Source organism: Bidens hawaiensis, unplaced genomic scaffold, assembly GCF_021521415.1.
Source record: "Bidens hawaiensis isolate Kalapana, Puna unplaced genomic scaffold, B.hawaiensis_p1.1 tig00024001_1, whole genome shotgun sequence".
Lineage (NCBI taxonomy): Eukaryota > Viridiplantae > Streptophyta > Magnoliopsida > Asterales > Asteraceae > Bidens > Bidens hawaiensis.
Window position 1 is genome coordinate 128497 of NW_027493777.1, and position 22157 is coordinate 150653.

Sequence of the window (22157 nt, forward strand, 5' to 3'; positions counted from 1 at the left end):
ACATTGGCGCCATCCGATGACGATGTTTCCACGGATTTTGAGATGAACGAACCACGACTTGCTTGCTTCTGCTCCGACCGCTGCTGTGATCTGCTGTGACTTTTGGGGGTGTGGAGGTGACCGCTAAGAAATCCGGAGGATCTCTTGTTCACAGACACAAAAATATGGTGGTGACTCTTATTGAGCTATTTGCCAACCCTTGATAAGGAGGTGGAGACCTCCTTATATAGGGAGCCTCATGGCCACCATCATGGTACCCTAATGGGCCTAGCCCAGTTAGGGTTACCTCCACAAAACCCCCTCAGCCCAAAAACAAATGTATTAGCCCATATAATAAAATAAGCCCAAAACACAATAAATTAGGGTTCTTAGTACCATACCCCGACAGTCTACTTTATCACAATAATTAACCTTCTCAAAAATAATATGCCCATTCGAAACATCACCTTCCTGTGTAATCATACCCCCAGAATTCCCAGAAAACGCCACATAACCCCCTCGAATATTTCTTACATTTGTTAAGAGGTCGAGATTTCTAGTAATATGGTGAGAACATCCACTATCCATGATCCAGTTTTCACCAGAAATGGTCTTGGATGTACCCTACACACAAATAAAAATGATTAGTTCAAAAGGACAGCCCAGGCCTCAGTCTTGGGCACCTTTTGGTTTTCTTGAGAAAAGTTAAAATTAGTTGAATTCAACTGTTGTTCAGCCACTTGCGAATAAGTTACAGGTTTCTTAGACTTACGTCTTAGATATGCAGCTTGAACTACATTCGAGTTCACATTTTTGCATAACGGTTCAGTTGGAATGAACTTTGGTTTAACAGAACCATGAGTTTCATTCACATGAACAACTTTTCGAGGATTCACGTTTGAGAGCATAATGTGAGTATCATCGTCATACGATATAGGTCGTTTCTGAATCTCATCTATCAAAGAAACCGGTTTGAAATGGTTTTTGACAATAAGCCACCTAATTAAAAAAGGTTGAGCAATACTTTTCTAATTGAAACATCAAACGTATTGTCAAAGGTAGCAATGGACCAACCAAATATTCCATTAATGCCTCAACAGTATCCTCAGTTGGAGCAACCTCTGTTGACACCCCTAGGTAATAAATAAAATAGAAAAAAAACAAAGATGTTAAAAGAGTCATGTAATAATTAATGTACACCATATGATCAAAATCTATTCTCAAAATGTATTATCAAAAAATCATTAGAATAAGTTTCCACACAAATTTCTTGGAATAAAAGTTAAAACAGTAAAAACACAATCTAGCATACACTATAGTTTTCGAACATACTTTCGCAGATCATTTTTTCGATAAACAAGAGTCTCGAACAAATCGACTTCAGTCTAGGATGTAGAAGCAGAACAGAAGATGTCTTCTCCGATACCCCCGGAGTTCACACTTCACACTTCATAATAAACTCAGGTTTTTTCTGTTACATGTTCAAACAATAGTCTATTTGTACACTCACACTGAATATTGTACTAAGACACATAAAAAACCATCTATCAAAAAATAAATAAATAAATTAGAAGAAAACATAAAAGAAAAAATTAACTGTGCTTTTGAAAGCAACATTTGCATGCCAAACTTTGTTTAATAAAGGCTGGTTTCCGTATGTTAATTGTTGTACAACTGTAAAAGCAACAGGGTACAACACGCTATATAGCAAGGCTACTAGGATATGTTTATACACAATATGTTATATGTTGCTAGATGTCCCTGTTGGTTTGGTCATTGAATTGGTGATAGTATTAGTTGCTTTATAAAAAATTAATAGTAATTTTTAACATTTTGTTGAATTTAAAAAAAGAAAATAAAACTAGTTTTTAAACTCTGACGTATCGGAATCACTAAACAACTTTACAGTCAACGACAAGTTTGCGACGCATTGGTCGGGGTTTCGCCGGAAGAATTATGTTCGCCGGCTTCTTCGCCTAACGAATCCTCGTGTTGCATTCCTGAGTTGTCTAATTCTATACGTGGCCAGCGAAATACACACTATTTTGTCCAGGTGGCAAGCTTTTACACCTAAAGAGTACAACTTTTGTAAGAAATTTAAAAGTCAACGTTTATTTTGTAAAGTTGACGGGTCAAATGTTTGTTGTTGTGACTTCCCCCATAAATAACACATGTATCGTCAATGTTAAAGCGTATTACTATTATATATTACATCAAAAATAAATCATGCTTTAAGGCTTTGTTGAATTCATTAAAAGTTCAGAACTATACAAGAAGTACTAAACCTTCTTTTCAATATAATCAAGATATCTTTAATTGTCAAATTTGTCAAATTCTGCTTACTATCATGTAATTCATGTTTAAATAGTTAGTAAGTTGGTTAATATAACTCGTTTGTAAAAAGGGTTAACATGAACATGACGTATTTAACAGAGAACTTAACCGAGCACCATATCTTTAATAAACTGGTTAACCCGATAGCCCGGTTAAGTGTTTTTTTTAAGTTCATATTAATATATAGAAGGCGTTATTTTAAAAGTTCATATCATTTCCATCAAAGCTTTTATTCGTTACTCCCTCCCATTATTCATTCCCTAATCATTTCCAATTGGTTTCTCTAATAAAGATAAACATAGAACGTGGAGAATGAAGTGGTATGGGAGATCAACGTGGATGGTTTGAACGATGAATGTGAAGAACTCGTGAAACAGGTTGCTTACAAACAACTGAAAAGAAAGGGTAAAGATGAACCAATGATTAAAGTTGAAGAGTTGAGAGTGTTATGCGGGATTCAAGACCTTGGTGGTACAAATTTGTAGGTTCCCGCGTGCGGGGCGTCGCCGATCGATACGAGATCCGCACGAGGTCTAGGAGTGCGGAATCCTCCTAGACTCGTTAATGGTGTAGAAGACGAAGAACACGATTACACACACACAAACACACGAACAAACACACGAACGGGATAAACACATCTGCAGATCTTTTATATAATAACCAAACACGTTACATACCGAACATAAACAGAAACACGGCCGACCCGAGGTGAGCTCTACCTCGGGTCGTCCCACACGACTCTCCCTCTCTGTTTCTCTCTAAACAATTGAACTTAACACTCAAAACTCTAACTTTTCTGGATACCCAAACCTAAACAAGACACGTATATATATATCGAAACAACTTCGCGGGCTTGGGCTTGGGCCAGTAGGCGAAGTTGTTCTAACTTCGCCTACGGCAGAAGTTGTTACAACTTCGCCTACGGCAGAAGTTGTTACAACTTCGCCTATGCCGAAGTTGTTCTAACTTCGTACTTCGTTTCCGCTGATCAGAATTGCATAGCGATGGTCACAAAATGCACCAACAGACTCCCCTTTGACCGTTGCTCTCAATTCTAACAAACACAAAAGATCATCTGTTACAAACCATGCACTAACAGACTCCCTCTTAACTGATGATCTTCTGTTTGCTCTTCAACCAGCCGTGTCTGAAACTATCTTGTAGCTTCACAAATCTACCAATCACCCAGCGTCTTCCATATCCGATCTCCCCTTCAGTGTAAGCTTCTCCGACTAAATAGATTGAGGTCTTTGAAATGCATGCATCCCCGTGCCTAATTGATTATCTCAACCAATCACGTGAGTCCTTCTGACTTCACCAACACGTGAAGTTGGGCTCCCTCCACAACTTCACCAACACGTCGGCATACGATAAGGTTTAATCTTCAACTACTCAACATCAAGTGATCAATTTCATCACAAAACCACCTTGACAGAATCTAACACACATGACCATTAATTAATCCGAAGCATCTTCAATCACCAGGGATAACGATCAAGAACATAAACACTTTAATTCCCGATTAAATCCAACTTGTTCCAGAATTTTCACTTTAATAAATAAGCATCATGTTTCAGGATCCAATTCTCGAACGCCTTGAAAATAACATAAATAATATGCTCTGACCACAATCCAGTAATGATAAAAACCTTCAGTTCAATTTGACTTTCTTCAGTTGGTCAACCTCGAACAACAACTATTTCATTTGCCCACAAACACCCAAATATGTGTCAATATCCAGTTTCAATCAATATCCCATTCACAAACTAAACTCCATATCCAGAGTTGACACGTATTTGTTCACACGTAAGACCAAGAGATAACAAGTTTCACTCGTTGACGGAACAACGTCTTCGGTCTCACAATAATCGTGTACACCTGGCCATACAGACGAAAACTTCAAACACTTTTTTTTTAACTTCGCCTAAAGTCAACTTCGCCTAAAAGTCAACTTCGCTCCTCCTTAACTTCGCCTGTCCATAACTTCGCCTGACAGATAACTTCGCCTGAGATAAGCGAACTTGTGAGGTAGGCGGAGTTGTGAATAACTTCGCTTAACCTTATATCTTCGTCTAAACCCTAAAATTTAAGCGACAACTTCGCCTGATCCCCATAACTTCGCCTGCGGCGCTGATCGGCCAGAAACGCATCAGAAACGTGCCAGAAACACCAAAACGCAGATCTCGAACCATAGCATAAGAGCCTAAGGCTCTGATACCAAATTTAGGTTCCCAGCCGGAAGGGGGTGAATGAAAGATTAATCTTGAATTATTAGTAAAGTTAAAGGTTTATTTTGTTAAGTTACAATTTAGTTATTTGAATTGTATTAGGTTTAGGAAAGGTATGTCTTGGAGAGCAAGTTTAGTGAGTCTATAAATAGGGTTTAGTTTATTAGTTTTATTGGTGTGAGTTAAGAGAGAGTCAAGGAGTCTCATCTCCATGTACGTTTGATAAGTTCGTGAAGTTCGTTTGGTATGTGTTGGAAAAATGTTAGCAAAAAATTAGTTTGCTAATTTTGGACATTAATAATTATATTTATATTTGCGTATTATAAATAATTATTTACGGGTTTGTTATCTTTTATGTGAGAGCATCACAACGAGTCAAACCATGTCCAAAACCGAGCTAATATGAATGAGATATCGAAGCTCAAAGATGAGTGGTTCGAAAATCAAAATAAGAATAAAAAGCATTAAAGACGTTTAATGCAATTTATTGGTCAACGGGAGTTACGGATTGAATTCAAAATCAAAATAAAAAGCATTAAAGACATTTAATGCAATTTAATTTGAGTTTTGAGTCTTTGATCCTAGCTCCACTATAAATACCAAGGCAAGGCTTGGGGTTTGACACACCATTTTGCAACTTGAAGAGCTTGTAAATTCTCCAACATTTCTTCATCTTTACCAACACAACCAAGAAAGTAAGAACCAATCCAATTCGGGTGCATAGTCAACTCCGGCAGTACATACTGCTCCGGCCGTTGTACCCTGGGAAACAAAACGAGGAGAGACTCGGAATTTTTTTTAATGGCCCTGTGTTCAACACGATCCTCGGTCACCAACTTCTACTTCTACCCGATTCTTTGTACTTTGATTTATTTCATTGTAATTGTACTGTAATTTAATGCTTTGTAGATAGGTGTTTTTGTTCATTCTTTGTATTGTACTCGTATTAAAATTGTTTTTATTTATTTTATACCGAACGGTTCCTACAATCTTAAAACAAATTCTTAAAAACACCATTCGGCTTTTTTTTAAATAAAACAATTTTTTTTCGGTTTTATTCAAAGGAGTACTTTGGTAAACCCGAAATCCGGTTACAGTTAACTTTATTCTTTTCAAGAAAACTCATCGTTGGTCCCTTCAAAGTTGGACTTAGAACACCTTCGTTTGAGTAATTCAAGAATTGTAATAAAAGTTTTGAGTAACTTTTAATTAAAGTGGGAGTGTCCACTATATATTTTTCTGAATTATTAACGGGGCGAAGTTTATTTTTCTCAGGAAAAATGGCAACACCGTCAAGCGAAACCGTTACCGGTACCCCTGTGGACACCGTGGTGGGAGCGTCCACCATGGCTAATCACGCTGAAAAAACCGAGAAGTTCTCGGGTCTGCACTTTAAACGGTGGCAACAAAAGATGTTTTTCTATTTGACCACCTTGAACCTAGCACGGTTCTTGAAAGAATCCGCTCCCCCGGCTACGAACGCCGAATGGGAGACCGACGTTCAAGCATTGAGCGCGGTAGATGCGTGGAAGCATTCGGAATTCTTATGTCGTAACTACGTGTTAAACGGCCTTTTGGATTCGTTGTATAACGTGTACGCTTCAATAAAGACTGCCAAAGAATTATGGGAGTCTTTAGAGAAGAAGTACAAAACGGAGGATGCGGGAACAAAGAAATTTGTTGTCGCTCTCTTCTTGGATTTCAAAATGGTTTGGATTTCAAAATGGTTGACTCCAAGACTGTGATTAACCAAGTCCAAGAGTTGCAAGTTATACTTCACGATATCCATGCCGAGGGAATGACACTTAGTGAGACATTTCAAGTGGCAGCGGTGATTGAGAAATTACCCCCAAGTTGGATTGAGTTTAAGAATTATCTTAAACACAAACGAAAGGAGATGTCCATGGAGGATCTTATTGTTCGTCTTCGTATTGATGAGGACAATAAGGTGGCTCAAAAAGTTACCATGGTGGATGCTTCCGCCAAGGCAAACTTAGTTGAGCATGGACAATCCTCCAAAGGGGGTAAACAGGGTAAAGGTAATGGCGGTAAAGGGAAAGCAAAAATTGACCTTGGCGTAAAGAAAGGGGGTGTGAAAAAGAAGCCTCCACCTTTCCAAGGGACATGTTACAATTGCAATGGCGTGGGGCACCGTGCCAACCAATGCAAGGAATTAAAGTGCTCGCGCGCGCATATGGTAGACGAGGAGGGCACTCCTCTCGTGGCGATGATAACCGAGGAAGCAGCTTTCATCGAGAAAGTCAACATTGTGGGGGGGCGCTCCCAAAGGATGGTATGTTGACACCGGCGCAATCCGCCATGTTTGCGGCGACAAACAATTCTTTAAGAATTTTAAAGAGGCGATGGGTGACCAAAAGTTTTATATGGGAAATAATGCGACTGCGGATATCATGGGGGAAGGCGATGTGGTCTTGAAGTGGACTTCCGGGAAGGAGCTCACACTGTCCAACACCCTCTATGTTCCCGAGATTCGTAAGAATCTTGTCTCGGGATGTATGCTCAACAAGTTTGGATTTCGTTTGGTGATTGAATCGGACAAAGTTATTTTGTCTAAGAAAAGAATGTATGTTGGCAAGGGTTATACTGACAATGCTATGTTTAAATTGAATGTAACCGTTGTTAAGAATTCAATGAATAAAACTACTACTTCTATTTACATGCTTTAGTCTTCAAATTCTTGTGTTTGGCATGATAGACCAAGACATGTAAATTTTAATTCAATTCGTCGCTTAATCAATTTAAACAGCATTCCAAAGTTTAAAATCGATTCAAAATCCAAATGCGAAACATGTGTTGAATCCAAAATAACGAAAAAGCCTTTCAAATCGGTTGAACGAATAACTGAACCCCTTGATTTAATTCACACCGATGTGTGTGATTTAAAAGCCACTCCCACAAGAGGTGGGAACATGTACTTCATCACGTTTATTGATGATTCTACTCGATATTGTCATGTATACTTACTTAAAAGTAAGGATGAAGCAATAGACAAGTTCACCTTGTATAAAAATGAAGTTGAGAATCAACTTAGAAGGAGAATAAAAGTTGTGCGTAGTGATAGGGGCAGTGAATATGTTTCACCTTTCGCAGAATTATGTGCACAAAGTGGCATAATAAATGAGCGAACCCCGCCATATTCTCCACAATCAAATGGCGTTGCTGAATGTAAGAACCGCACTTTGAAAGAGATTATGAACGCCATGTTGATTAGCTCGGGAGTGAGTTATGACCTGTGGGGGGAGGCTATTCTCTCGGCCAACTTTGTCTTGAATATGATACCCCGCAAGAAAATAATCGAGACTCTGTATGAGTTATGGATGGATAAGAAACCATCATATAAATACTTGAAAGTGTGGGGGTGCCTAGCCAAGGTGACAGTTCCATCACCAAAGGCATTGACAATAGGACCCAAAACTGTGGATTGCATATTCATTGGATATGCACACCATAGTAATGTGCATCGGTTTATTGTACATGAGTCCAAGAATCCCAATGTACATGAAGGTACTATCGTGGAATGAAGGACCGCTGATTTCTTTGAAAGTGTGTTTCCTTGTTTAAGCCAAACACACCGAACTTCATTAAAATCGGTTGATGAAGCAAGTTCATCAAGAGCGTTTGATGATACGGTCCATGATGATAGACATCAACAACCCGAGGAAAACAAGGGTGAGCTTAGACGAAGTAAACGACCAAGGATTGAAAAATCTTTCGGTTCGGATTTCATGATCTATATGGTGGAGGGTGAGCCCAATACCTACCGCGAGGCGGTAACATCCTCGGAAGCACCTCAATGGAAAGAAGCAATTAAGAACGAGATAGACTCTATATTGCAAAATCATACTTGGGAGTTAGTAGATCTTCCGCCGGGTTGTAAACCACTTGGATATCGTTGGATATTCAAAAGGAAGATGAAAGCTTATGGAAGTATTGATAAGTACAAGGCAAGATTAGTAATCAAAGGGTATAGACAAAAGGAGGGTCTAGATTACTTTGATACTTACTCGCCTGTCACGCGAATAACTTCCATAAGATTGGTTCTTGCTATCGCGGCTTTACGAAATTTGGAAGTTCACCAAATGGATGTAAAAACCGCATTTCTAAATGGTGATTTAGATGAAGAGATTTACATGGAGCAACCCGAGGGTTTCTCTGCCCCAGGAAAAGAGGGCAAGGTATGTAAACTTGTCAAGTCCTTATATGGTTTGAAGCAAGCTCCAAAACAATGGCACTTAAATTTTGATCATGTCATGCTTGATAATGGTTTCAAAATAAAGGAGTGTGACAAATGTGTCTATGTAAAAGAGACGCCGGGAGGATATGTGATATTATGTCTTTATGTAGACGATATGCTTATCATTGGGAGTAATGATAACATGATCAGATCAACAAAAGACATGTTGAAAGCGAGGTTTGACATGAAAGACTTGGGTCTCGCGGACGTGATTCTTGGGGTACAAATCACTAGAACCCAAAAAGGTCTTGTTTTGAGTCAATCTCACTACGTGGACAAGATTCTTGAGAAATTCAATAATGATGACACGCGTGTCGTGTCAACACCAATTGATACGGCCCACCATCTATTTAAAAATAGAGGCGAGGAGGTTGCTCAACGTGAGTACTCAAGAATAATTGGTAGTCTAATGTATCTTATGACATGTACTAGACCCGATCTAGCTTATGCCGTAAGTCGGCTAAGTAGATACACTAGTAATCCAAGCAATGAACATTGGAAAAGTATCACGCGTTTGCTAAGATACTTGAGATACACGAGAGACTATGGACTCCATTATAACCGTGATCCGGCTGTAATCGAAGGATACAGTGATGCGAATTGGATTTCGGATATAAAAGATTCCAAATCAACAAGTGGGTACGTGTTCACACTTGGTGGTGCGGCTATTTCTTGGAAGTCGTCTAAGCAAACAGTTATTGCTAGATCCACGATGGAATCGGAGTTTATCGCCTTAGATAAGTGTGGCGAAGAGGCGGAATGGCTTCGTCAATTTATGGAATATATTCCAATATGGCCACAGCCTTTGTCGGCTATTTGCATACATTGTGACAATCAATCAGCAATTGGTAGAGCCCATAGCATAATGTACAATGGCAAATCAAGGCATATTCGACGAAGACATAATACCGTACGACAACTACTCTCAACGGGTGTTATCACAATTGACTATGTGAAGTCAAAAGATAACATTGCGGACCCGTTAACCAAAGGCTTAAGCAAAGAGTTAGTTTATAAGTCATCAAGAGGAATGGGACTGAAGCCCATGGAAAAAGGGGACATGAGGGAAACCTAACCTAGTTGACTGGAGATCCCAAGATCTAAGATCAATAGGAAAACTTAATCATGAAACCATGGGTAGTCACTGTGGGGGAGTACCCCAAACCAAACTTAAAGGGCGTTACGCATGCGTGCGTCCTAGTCCATTCCAATCAGTGACATGAAATGAGGATAAGCATAACAAAGGTTAATGACTTGTAGAAATCAAGAATAACCTATGGCTTTTAAAGATTCGAGCGGGAATCACCTACGTGAGAGAGAAGTAGGGTCGCTTCGAATGAATTTTGGGGTAAAAATTCTAGAGCTCTCGCGGAACCAGGTTAGTGTTCCAGGACCATAATAGGACACGACAGTGAGGGGTTGACTAAACCAGGGACAATGTTGTGTGAAGTGTATTGTCGTCTACACTAACGGGGGTATGTTCAAAGACACCGTGTCTACACACCGCCAGGAGGCTAAGTATACTTTACAAAGGAGGGTTCAAAGGGTAACACCTACCTTTCCTGCAACATTCAACCGCTGAATTGCATCGTTTGAAACTTGCATGAGCGGATCGATTTCAATTCATGTGAGGGATTGTTGGAAAAATGTTAGCAAAAAATGAGTTTGCTAATTTTGGACATTAATAATTATATTTATATTTGCGTATTATAAATAATTATTTACGGGTTTGTTATCTTTTATGTGAGAGCATCACAACGAGTCAAACCATGTCCAAACCGAGCTAATATGAATGAGATATCGAAGCTCAAATATGAGTGGTTGGAAAATCAAAATAAGAATAAAAAACATTAAAGATGTTTAATGCAATTTATTGGTCAACGGGAGTTACGGATTGAATTTAAAATCAAAATAAAAAGCATTAAAGACGTTTAATGCAATTTAATTTGAGTTTTGAGTCTTTGATCCTAGCTCCACTATAAATACCAAGGCAAGGCTTGGGGTTTGACACACCATTTTGCAACTTGAAGAGCTTGTAAATTCTCCAACATTTCTTCATCTTTACCAACACAACCAAGAAAGTAAGAACCAATCCAATTCGGGTGCATAGTCAACTCCGGCAGTACATACTGCTCCGGCCGTTGTACCCTGGGAAACAAAACGAGGAGAGACTCGGAATTTGTTTTAAGGGCCCCGTGTTCAACACTGTCCTCGGTCACCAACTTCTACTTCTACCCGATTCTTTGTACTTTGATTTATTTCATTGTAATTGTACTGTAATTTAATGCTTTGTAGATAGGTGTTTTTGTTCATTCTTTGTATTGTAATCGTTTTAAAAGTGTTTTTATTTATTTTATACCGAACGGTTCCTATAGTATGTTCGTTTGATATATGAAAAGAGTCGAGGGTTGTCACCCCAATATCGCGTGTTTGTTTATTTGATAAGTTCGTTTGATTCGATTGTTTGATCCGTCTGAGCCAACAGATCTTATATCCTAATTACCAAGTGCAACCGAACCCAGTTGAGACAAAACCCGAATTGTGCATAAGCGTCCGGACCCATTTAGCTATGATAAGTTCACAACCCAATAGGCCACCATTGCCATTTTGTCACCGAAGAAGGTGTATGTTTGGGGTTTTTATTTATAGGTAAAATGCATAAATAATGTAAAAAAGATAAGTTTTTAGTTTCCAAATATTTAAACTATTGTATCACAATTTGAGTAAAATATGCAAAAGATAAATGATGAGTTTAGTGCAATACAATAACTTTTGAAAGATCAGCAACTCAAATCCAAAAGTAGCAGTCTAGAACACTTGAACAAATTATACGCGCTCTCCATTCACATAGTTTTAAACTAAAGTAAAGCGGTACTCATCTCACTGGCCATTTGCTGTAATCTCGTGATCGCGTGTGTTGCAGCCGAATTTCTTGCTTCAAGAATACTTGGTTGAATGTCACTCACACCCGAGCATTCAAAATTAGTTCCTTTCACGGTTACATCAGCCACAACCCCACCTACACACAGGAAGTGGTCAGCTTAGAATGTGTATGCACAAAACAATTGACAAAATATATATTGACATAATCACACTACAATAAAGCTAAAAGAATTACAACTAAACAGAAGTACCAGAGTTAATCATACGATCTCAAAAACAGTATACATCTGAACCTATGAATAAAATTTTTTTATGGAATAGCATAGTGCAAGGAAAAGATTGCTTATATGATATCTTACCGTCTGAATGTGAAACGTGATATGTCGGTAACATCCAATTGTTTGATAGGCAAATATCATCCAACTCCTGGACAGAAAAGACTTTGTTACGGTGTTTGATGGAACATAAAATAGTGTCCCCTAAATAACATTACAGCTTAAGGACAAATTCTTCACATGTGAAATAAATACATGTCACTAAGTATTGTCTTTAGAAGTGGACATGGCAATTTTAAAAATTTTGAGAAGGAAATATTAAATGAATTTTTATAAATAGATAATTAATCATAAAATTTCTGAAAATACTTTTTATAAAATTCTACATATTTTAATTTATTTTTACAAAAATTTCATAATTTATATATAAGTAAATAATTAGTTATGATTAATCAAAGATTTAAACTATAATTGTTTTAACGAAACCGGCAGTTTTATGTTTAACGGACTGACCGGTATGTCAAAATGTCAAAAATGGTCGAATATCGTATTTTTGGATGAATTTGATAAAAACGAACTTTTTACGAGAATTCCGGACAATTCGGGTGGATTGTACGCGTTTTGTATAATTAAACCCGTGTGAAAACGGAAACGAACCCTGCGATCAATCCAGATACCGAAACTACAAAATTATTTCATAAATCAAATCATTTATTCAATCAATATGTTTACTTAAGTTGGTGTGAACTTACCTAATCCCGAAACGCATAAACGATCAACTTGGCTAGGCTCGGAAAACCGTGATACTGAGCCAAGTCTGATTTTGAACATTTCATAGTATACAACGTCACAATCTAAGGCTATGCTCATGTTCTGGGCCTAACAGCTATACCCAGACTAGTTATACAGCCCGATTTAGCTTAAACACTGTACTAGTATTAACAGTACGATACCGGTTATAGGAGTCAAGCTATAATCGAGGAACATTACTTACTGATACATATTACCAGCTTGAACTACGATAAGGTGAGTTTCATGACCCCACTTTTTAAAATGTTTTACTAACTTTTGGGGTGGAAAGCATGTTTACATATACGTTTATACTTGAAAACTTGTGATGATGTGAATTATCTAAGTACTAACACTTGAAAGTCCCCACAAACACAAGTGATTAACTTCGTGCCGGTGACGTGTGGATAGTATTATCAGTTTGACAAACCCAACTGACAGGGCCGGAGGGGTATGCCGGAACATGTTAACCCAGTTGCACATTGTCATTTAAACTTATTACATACTGTTATGTGGTGTTAGACATAGTACATACATGGGGCAAAGTGGTTGTTAAATGCCAACGAGAGTGCATGTGCAGGGGTGGCCATGTGTTTTAGCTCGTTTCGGTTTCACTTGTGGCTTAGTATAATACATCATACACATACATATATACATACGTACTATAAACTTTACGAACTCGTATACTGACTTTGTTCGTACTCGTGAAACTTGAAACTCACCAACTAGACATAGTTGACCCGTTTTAACATGCTTTTCAGGTAAGCCAAAATTTGAATGAATTGCTTACGTGCTTGGTGTTAGAAGCAAAAGTGAATAGCTGTGAATAGATACAAATACGTACTAATGAATAAGAAACCGAGAACTGGTTATGTGATTTTCATCTAGTTTATAAACTTAATACCTACCAGTGTAATATGATGTAAATTAGTTTGTTGAATTTCTTTATGAACAATGTGGTTGATACCAGTGTTATCTGTTACATTCCCGTATTACGCTTCCGCAACTACCTAGTCGGGGTGTGACAGAAACTCGCACAATGTTGCGGCGTTGAAAATTTGCAACACGATTTTTTTTTGTAGTTTATCAATCCTCTTGTGATATGGTATTCTATTAGTGGGTATTACCCACGCGTTGTGTGTGTTCGTTCCGTATTGGTGCTGTCGGAACCATCTCAGTCTATTAATGTATTTAGCCACTGATTCAACAATATTTGCTCAGAACCATCAATACACTCTCAATTGCCTTCTACTGGAATGATCTTACACCACATATTTACCTATGTTGTCTTGAAATGCATCTTTATTTGAGCCTTAGTTTATATCTCCCCTACAACTTACATTCACACATTCTGTCCATTTAAAACATTTGTAAAAACACCTTAGGTTTCTGACCATGTACAAATTAGTTTTTCCCTAACTAATCCAATATTTTAACAATAAGTCAAGAATCATGACTACCACCTATAATAAAAGTATAGTCATTACCTCGAGCGCCATCCACTTGTATGCAGTGTTTCTGCAGTCAGTACTCTAGATTCAGTTTGCACCGTAGCGACTCCAAAATCAATAACTTTTACAACCTGTGACATCAAATTAACTTAATTAAAAACAAATTGGCATATAAAGAGATCATAGAAGGATTAGTATACCAATACACATAAAAAAGAACACAATAAGGCTGTGTAGTGGGCGCCGATTTAGGCGAATTTTGGGTGCGAAGGGGCGCGAACACCCCCCCCCCCCCCCCCGGCAATAAGTGGGCGAGAAGGGGCGGGGCGGGATGAACTTGTCGCCTGGAAGAAGAAGAAGATGTTTATTATTATTATTATATTATATATTATTATTATATTACTATTGTATATATATGTATATGTATATGTATATGTATATGTGTTGTGTGTGTGTGTGTATATGTATATGTATATATGTTGTGTGTGTGATATATATATATATGTATATATGTTGTGTGTGTGTATATATATGTATATGCAAAATGAATCCTAGAAACAACCCGAACCAACCGAACCATCCATTCTCTCCTTTCGGTCAACACCATGGTTCGCAAAACCAACCGAACGTGAACTTACAATGGACCCGATGAACCTAAACCAACCGAGCTATCCGTTTCAATTTCCCGACCCGAACCTATACATATACGCCAACCGAGCTATATGTTTTTTTTATATTTTTAGTTATGTATTTTTGTTAGTTATGTATTTTTTTGTATTTCTTTTTAATTTTAATGCATTTTTATTTAATTATTTTAATAAATTGGTTTTTATTTAATTAGTTTAATTATAAAAAGAAAATAATAAAAAAAGACACTGTGGGCCCAACTTGTAGCCCCTACACCATTACACCCCAAAAACAAATTTCCACTCCATGCTGACTGGGCGCCACGTGCCACAATTCGCCCCCAATTGTAGCCCCTCCACTACACATGGCCTAAGAATCCACAATAACTTTCTTAAATAAAAAGAGCATTGATATCAAGGAAACTCTTACTTCATTCCCATCCATCAGAAATGATTTCAATTCCTTGTGGATAATATTAGTATCATGTAGGTAGGTCGCCCCCTTTGAGTTAATCTTTAGTAACAAAGAAAACTTTACTAAAATGCAAAAATATACAAATACTTAAAACATATAAAACCAAAGTCTAATGGACCACTCAGGCAAATGAAAACAATGGTGGTGAACCGAGCTCGACTCGTTTAAGTGATCATGACCCGTTTAGTTCGTGAGTGCCCAAAACCTACCCAAACCGACTAGTGCACAGATTTTGTTTTTTTGGTTTCATTCCAGTTTTTGTTCTTTGTTCAGTTTTGTAGTTCCATTTCAGCTCGATTTCATTTTATTCGGTTTCTGGATTCAGGTCGTTTCAATTCGGTTTCAGTTTATTCAGTTTATTGGCTCTCGCTTTAGTTTTTTAGATACGTTAAGAATTCAACTTCAATTTATGTGGTTTCGTTTCACTTTGAGTTTTGGTTTTTCATTTCGTTTTGGTTTCAGTTTGATTTCGGAGCTTTTGGTTTCGTTTCGGTTCAATTTGTTATTTTTAGATTTTTTTTAAGTTTCTATTTTTGGTTTCGTTTAGTTCAATTTCATTTTATTTAGTTTTTGGCTTCACTTCTTCAGTTTGGATTCGATTTTTCAGGGTTTTTTTTGTTTCGTTTCTGTTTTTTTTTTTTTTGGTTAGTTTCAGTACAAAAGGTACATTTAATGAAAAGTATATAAATAAATTATGATCTACATCACTAACATAACTAAATGGTAGACTTTATGCATAAAATACCATAGTTGGCAAAACCAATAACATTTGTTTGAATCTATGATAACATTAAATACATTTTAAACAATCAAACACTAAATAGAATAATAGAGATGAAACATGAAAACATAAAATAAATATTGTAAAATACCATATAAATTAAATCCGAGAAGGAAGAAGAAATGTTAGAGCTTTGTGCAACAAATAAGGTGCACCGACGGGAGTAAGTGAGGGTGACGACATGAAACCTCTCTTAACCGGTGATGTTCCATACCGGTGCTTTGATCTCATTGGCGAAGATTTCAATGACATGTGTCTGAAATTCCACACCAATTGAGCCCTATAAAGGTGGTAAATTCAGCAAAGTCGGAGGGAACAGTTTTTTCGATTGATCATTTATCAGATTCAAACTACAAAATTGCTCATTATTATCAAGTGACTTGTAAAATGGTGCATTAATGACTTGTACATTATAATCAATAACTCGATATCGAACAATTTTTACGTCAAAATGTTGATAAAAGTAAGCACGTCGCAACGGTAAGTTCGGTTGTTTTGAAATCATAGTATATATAAAGATATTGAAGTAAACAAAAAAACAAATAAACTTGTCAAATATAAAGGTAAAGATGAGGGGCTAAGTTGTAACTATTACTTATATTTACAAATAATTGACTAAAGTTAAAGGACTACTACTATAAGTTTGTTTTGATAGGTGCATATGATTTTGTCAAAATACCACTCTACCCCCTTAACTACCTTTAGACATGCATCAAGTGTTGTAGTTTATGTAATACAAGTTGTACCTCTTAACATTTAAGAGGTCATTAACTCCTCCATTATATATAGTAAATTCATAAAATATTTTTTTTAATCAACCAACCAAAACTTTTTATTATTATTAATATAAGCATAATTCATATATTAATGAATTCATCATTTGATACATTTATTGGAATTTAAATTATTATATCTATTTGGGATATAATATTGGTCAAATCTTGCCAATCATGTTCCTGATTTTTAATCCATATTTTATTTCTTTCCTTGTATTTTAATTATTCTCTATGTTTTATATTGTGATGTACATTGACATTATCAACTGAGAAATATGAATTCCTTTAAACATTAATGTTTTTGATGGCATCAGAGCGGTTTAAACATAAAACACAAACCTAATCGATCGACCACCATCACCATGGCAGGTGACAAACCAGACGGAAACACGAAGAACGAAAACTCGCCAGATTTCAATGAAGAAGGAAAGCGAGACGAAGGGAAGCCAAGGGCAGTCCATGATGGAACTTAAACGAGTCATGTACCAGGTTTGACGAAAGAACAATACCAACTATTCTTAGAACATTTTGCTGAGTATGACCCCAAAGACGAGACTGTTCGAATAGCAAACATTGCAGGTAAAAAGGGTTATGATAATGAATGGGTTGTGGACTCAGGTGCCACAGAATATATAACTTGTGACGAAACAATCCTTACAAACCAAATTAATTGTTCCGATGAGAAACCAGTCATATTTCTTGATGGAAGTGCCATTTCGGTAAAGGGAAGAGGTGAATTTTTCTAGAAGGGGGGACAAATTTAAAGGGGGTTCTTTACATTCCCGAGTTTAACTGCAATCTCCTATCTATGAGCCAATTGGCTAATAATCTCCAATGTTCTGTCACGTTTTTTCTTGATTTTTGTGTTATGCAAAAGCTTCATACGAAGAGCTTGATTGATGTGGTTAAATTCAAGAATGGTCTATACCGAATGGGGTTGGTTGATGGTGATAGAAAAGCTATGATAAGCAAAGGAAATATATGGCATAAAAGGTTGGGACATGCCTTTGAAGATAAACTATTGATTTCCTTAAAACTATTAGTTTAAACATGTTATGTGATTCTTGCACAAAGACAAAACATACTAGACTTCCCTTTTCTAGTAGTTTCATAAAAAAATGCTTGTTTCGAATTGGTGCATTGTCATATTTGGGGAAAGTACCGTACCCCATCCTTCTCAGGGGCATGTTATTTCTTGACGATTGTAGATAACTACAGCAGAACCACGTGGGTGCAGTTTGTTGGGTTAGCGCATAGTTCTTGCACTTCTTGTTATGGTGGTGTGAGGAGAAGGCATGCTTGGATGACTCGGGTTTCGATTCTTTGGGCTTGGTAGAGGGTTTATCAGCAGGTTTCTTCGCTCCCTTCAATGTCAAAGTCCCGGCTTTAACATGATTATCAGTTAAAGTTGCAGCAAGGTTAATCGCGTCACCAAGTTCCTTGAGAGCACTACTCAAGACACTATCTTGAATTTGTCTCGGTAGTCCCGAATGTACTTATCGATGGCATGCGAAGTTGGGGTAACAAGGTGAGGTACTAGCACACTGAGTTCATTGAAACGAGAAGTGTAAGTTGTGTGCTCACCACTCTCTTGTTTGAGGTTCCAAAACTTAGCTTCCAAATTCATGAGCTCATTTGGAGGGCAGAATTGCTTGGTCATCAGTTCTTTCAATTCATCTCACGTCATAGCCATGACAGCTTCGACACCACGAATTGACTTTTCTTTCACCCACCAGGTAAGCGCCCCTTTTTCAAGGAAACTTGTAGCAAAACGGGTTCGATTTTCATCGGGACACTCAATGTGGAGGAATTTTCTCTCCAGTCTGTTCGTACCACTGAAATAGAGCAGTGGCAACTTTAGTCCCGTCGAAATCTGAGGGTTTGGTACTTGTGAAAGTCTTAAATGAACAGTGATATGCTTTTGGCTCGCTTGAAGCAGATGTGATACTAGAAGAAAGGTTCTGGTGAATTTGGGTCATCATATCGGGAATGACTGCGGCTAGTTGTTTGGTAATTTTAGCAGTTAACTTGCGGCTACAGGTTTCAGAAGAACGACGCTTGTTGAAACGAAGAGACATTCTGCGAACAATGGTAACGAAATTCGTGAGACTCGAAATAGGGTGTGGTATAAAAAATATCCTTGTTAAAGTTCATTTTAAAAGAAATAAATAAATAAATACATAAATAAAAATCATAAAAATGGTAATAAATCTCGTGTGGAACTTTAGAGTTTTCATAAACCACCATGGACTCTTATTTTCCAAACATCAAAGAAACTCAAAATCAAATTGAACCAAAAGTTGGGTATTCGTGTATCACCACGACTTCCTTCCACTTAAAACACATTGTAAAAAATTGAGGGTCGGAGTCACACGTCGCATGAACCACCATGACTTGTGTGACATCCTTAGGAGTGCAACCATATTCTTTTCACAAAGAGAACATAGTAACGTTTGAAAACTTAAAGTTGTGATTCATATGGCGTTGAAAGTGGTAAGCTTTACCTTAATAGAGTTCATGCCCTTTCCTAACTCTCCAGGTAAGAAACCGGGTCTCGCGTCTGATTGGGATTTATGAGAATTGCTTATCCTTAGGTTTCAGTAACCTTGGTGTCAAGAGTTTCGAAAAACAAGCACGCCCCCCCCCCCCCTTACAGTTTACTACATACCCGCCATAAAGAACCATCTTTAAGAAGAAGAAATATTGGAATACCACAATAAAAATCGATTATTGAAAATGTTTAAAAAATCTTTGCTTTTAGGCATAAGCCTTGGACTTGTGCGTGCTTGTGTAATTGAAGTAATTAAATCATCAGTATAACAATAACAAGTAAGTGCTTTGAACAATCACATAAGACCCACATAATTTATAATCATGCAATCTAAACAATTAAGCAATTAAACTATAACTAACTAGAACACTACGTCTAATGTCCTATCTAATATTCACGGCTCTGATACCAATCTGTAACACCCCGGCTAAAGCGGAATACGTCGGGGTGCGACGTACATATTGTTCAAAACACATGTGCCACTATTAAGTGACAATATTATCATTATTTCATTGATGATTCAAATAACAAGTTCTTTTGCAAATAACAAATTACAAGGAAATGAAACATGTAAAACACTTTATTAAAAACCATATGTCTAGTGTCTTCTTTTGTTTCATCCTCTAATAAGCATACTTGTAACATATGTATAAAATAATGTCAACTAACTTAATAGTTGGTGAGTTCACACAGTTATTATATAATACATACAAATCATATAATTCCATGAAAACTCGTGAAAAACAAATAAGGTCCTTTCCAATTGGGATTTTGCACCAACGTACTCGGATAATGATGCTCTTTTCCACTCATAACAACAAGGTCTTGAGCGCAAAGGGGGCGCATGATCATACTATATTGAAGTAATCCATGAGCAGTAATTTTGAGCAAATAACAAGTAACACACAAACCTATGTAATGAATTGTAGTTTGTAAGAAAAATCATAAATAGTTGGGTTTTGTAGAATACATATGTTACCCCCAAAAGTAATAAAAAGGTAAAAAAAAGGGGTATGAGAAACTCACCTTTTAAATTGGAATGACAACTTGGAAATGAAACGAGAATCGCGTTATATGAAACCAAAAGTTCGAATCTCACGAGCTAAAATAATTAGAACACGAGAATTACTAACTAATTAATGGAAATAGCATATCAGTTTTAAAGTTCATATATTATTGTTTGTATATATACTTTTACACATTTTTAACGTATTTTAGTATTTAAGACTAACGGATTTCAACGATTTATTATTATAGTATTACTTACAAGATTAATATTAAATAATGTTTATGGGATTTGTCGTTACTGGTATGTTATATTTTAGTACAACCGTTTGTCGGTTTAGAATTTATTAAGTTACACGTTATTATATATATTTATTTATATAATTATTTTTACGAGTTTTAATGAGCGGTTCGGGTTTGTAAAAGTTTAGTTTTTGGTTGAAAGGGTTAAAAACAATCTAAAACAATTGTTATTTTTACTTGAAACAGATTTTATTTGATTTATGATGATTTATAAAAGTATATATGTTTAGTGTCTTCTTTTGTTTCATCCTCTAATAAGCATACTTGTAACATATGTATAAAATAATGTCAACTAACTTAATAGTTGGTGAGTTCACACAGTTATTATATAATACAAACAAATCATATAATTCCATGAAAACTCGTGAAAAACAAATAAGGTCCTTTCCAATTGGGATTTTGCACCAACGTACTCGGATAATGATGCTCTTTTCCACTCATAACAACAAGGTCTTGAGCGCAAAGGGGGCGCATGATCATACTATATTGAAGTAATCCATGAGCAGTAATTTTGAGCAAATAACAAGTAACACACAAACCTATGTAATGAATTGTAGTTTGTAAGAAAAATCATAAATAGTTGGGTTTTGTAGAATACATATGTTACCCCCAAAAGTAATAAAAAGGTAAAAAAAAGGGGTATGAGAAACTCACCTTTTAAATTGGAATGACAACTTGGAAATGAAACGAGAATCGCGTTATATGAAACCAAAAGTTCGAATCTCACGAGCTAAAATAATTAGAACACGAGAATTACTAACTAATTAATGGAAATAGCATATCAGTTTTAAAGTTCATATATTATTGTTTGTATATATACTTTTACACATTTTTAACGTATTTTAGTATTTAAGACTAACGGATTTCAACGATTTATTATTATAGTATTACTTACAAGATTAATATTAAATAATGTTTATGGGATTTGTCGTTACTGGTATGTTATATTTTAGTACAACCGTTTGTCGGTTTAGAATTTATTAAGTTACACGTTATTATATATATTTATTTATATAATTATTTTTACGAGTTTTAATGAGCGGTTCGGGTTTGTAAAAGTTTAGTTTTTGGTTGAAAGGGTTAAAAACAATCTAAAACAATTGTTATTTTTACTTGAAACAGATTTTATTTGATTTATGATGATTTATAAAAGTATATATGTTTAGTGTCTTCTTTTGTTTCATCCTCTAATAAGCATACTTGTAACATATGTATAAAATAATGTCAACTAACTTAATAGTTGGTGAGTTCACACAGTTATTATATAATACAAACAAATCATATAATTCCATGAAAACTCGTGAAAAACAAATAAGGTCCTTTCCAATTGGGATTTTGCACCAACGTACTCGGATAATGATGCTCTTTTCCACTCATAACAACAAGGTCTTGAGCGCAAAGGGGGCGCATGATCATACTATATTGAAGTAATCCATGAGCAGTAAT

The 22157-nt window shown here is 36.4% G+C and overlaps 1 protein-coding gene across 1 annotated transcript in view; it reads right to left on the minus strand.

Annotated features, from left to right (window-relative positions):
* Positions 1–944: 944 nt before the first annotated feature.
* The window catches only part of LOC143568509 (uncharacterized), a 119348-nt gene continuing 98135 nt past the window's right edge, over positions 945–22157 (minus strand). Inside the window, exon 12 of the mRNA XM_077054658.1 lies at positions 945–960. The gene's annotated coding sequence lies outside the window, so the exon portion shown is untranslated. The remainder of the gene's footprint in view (positions 961–22157) is intronic.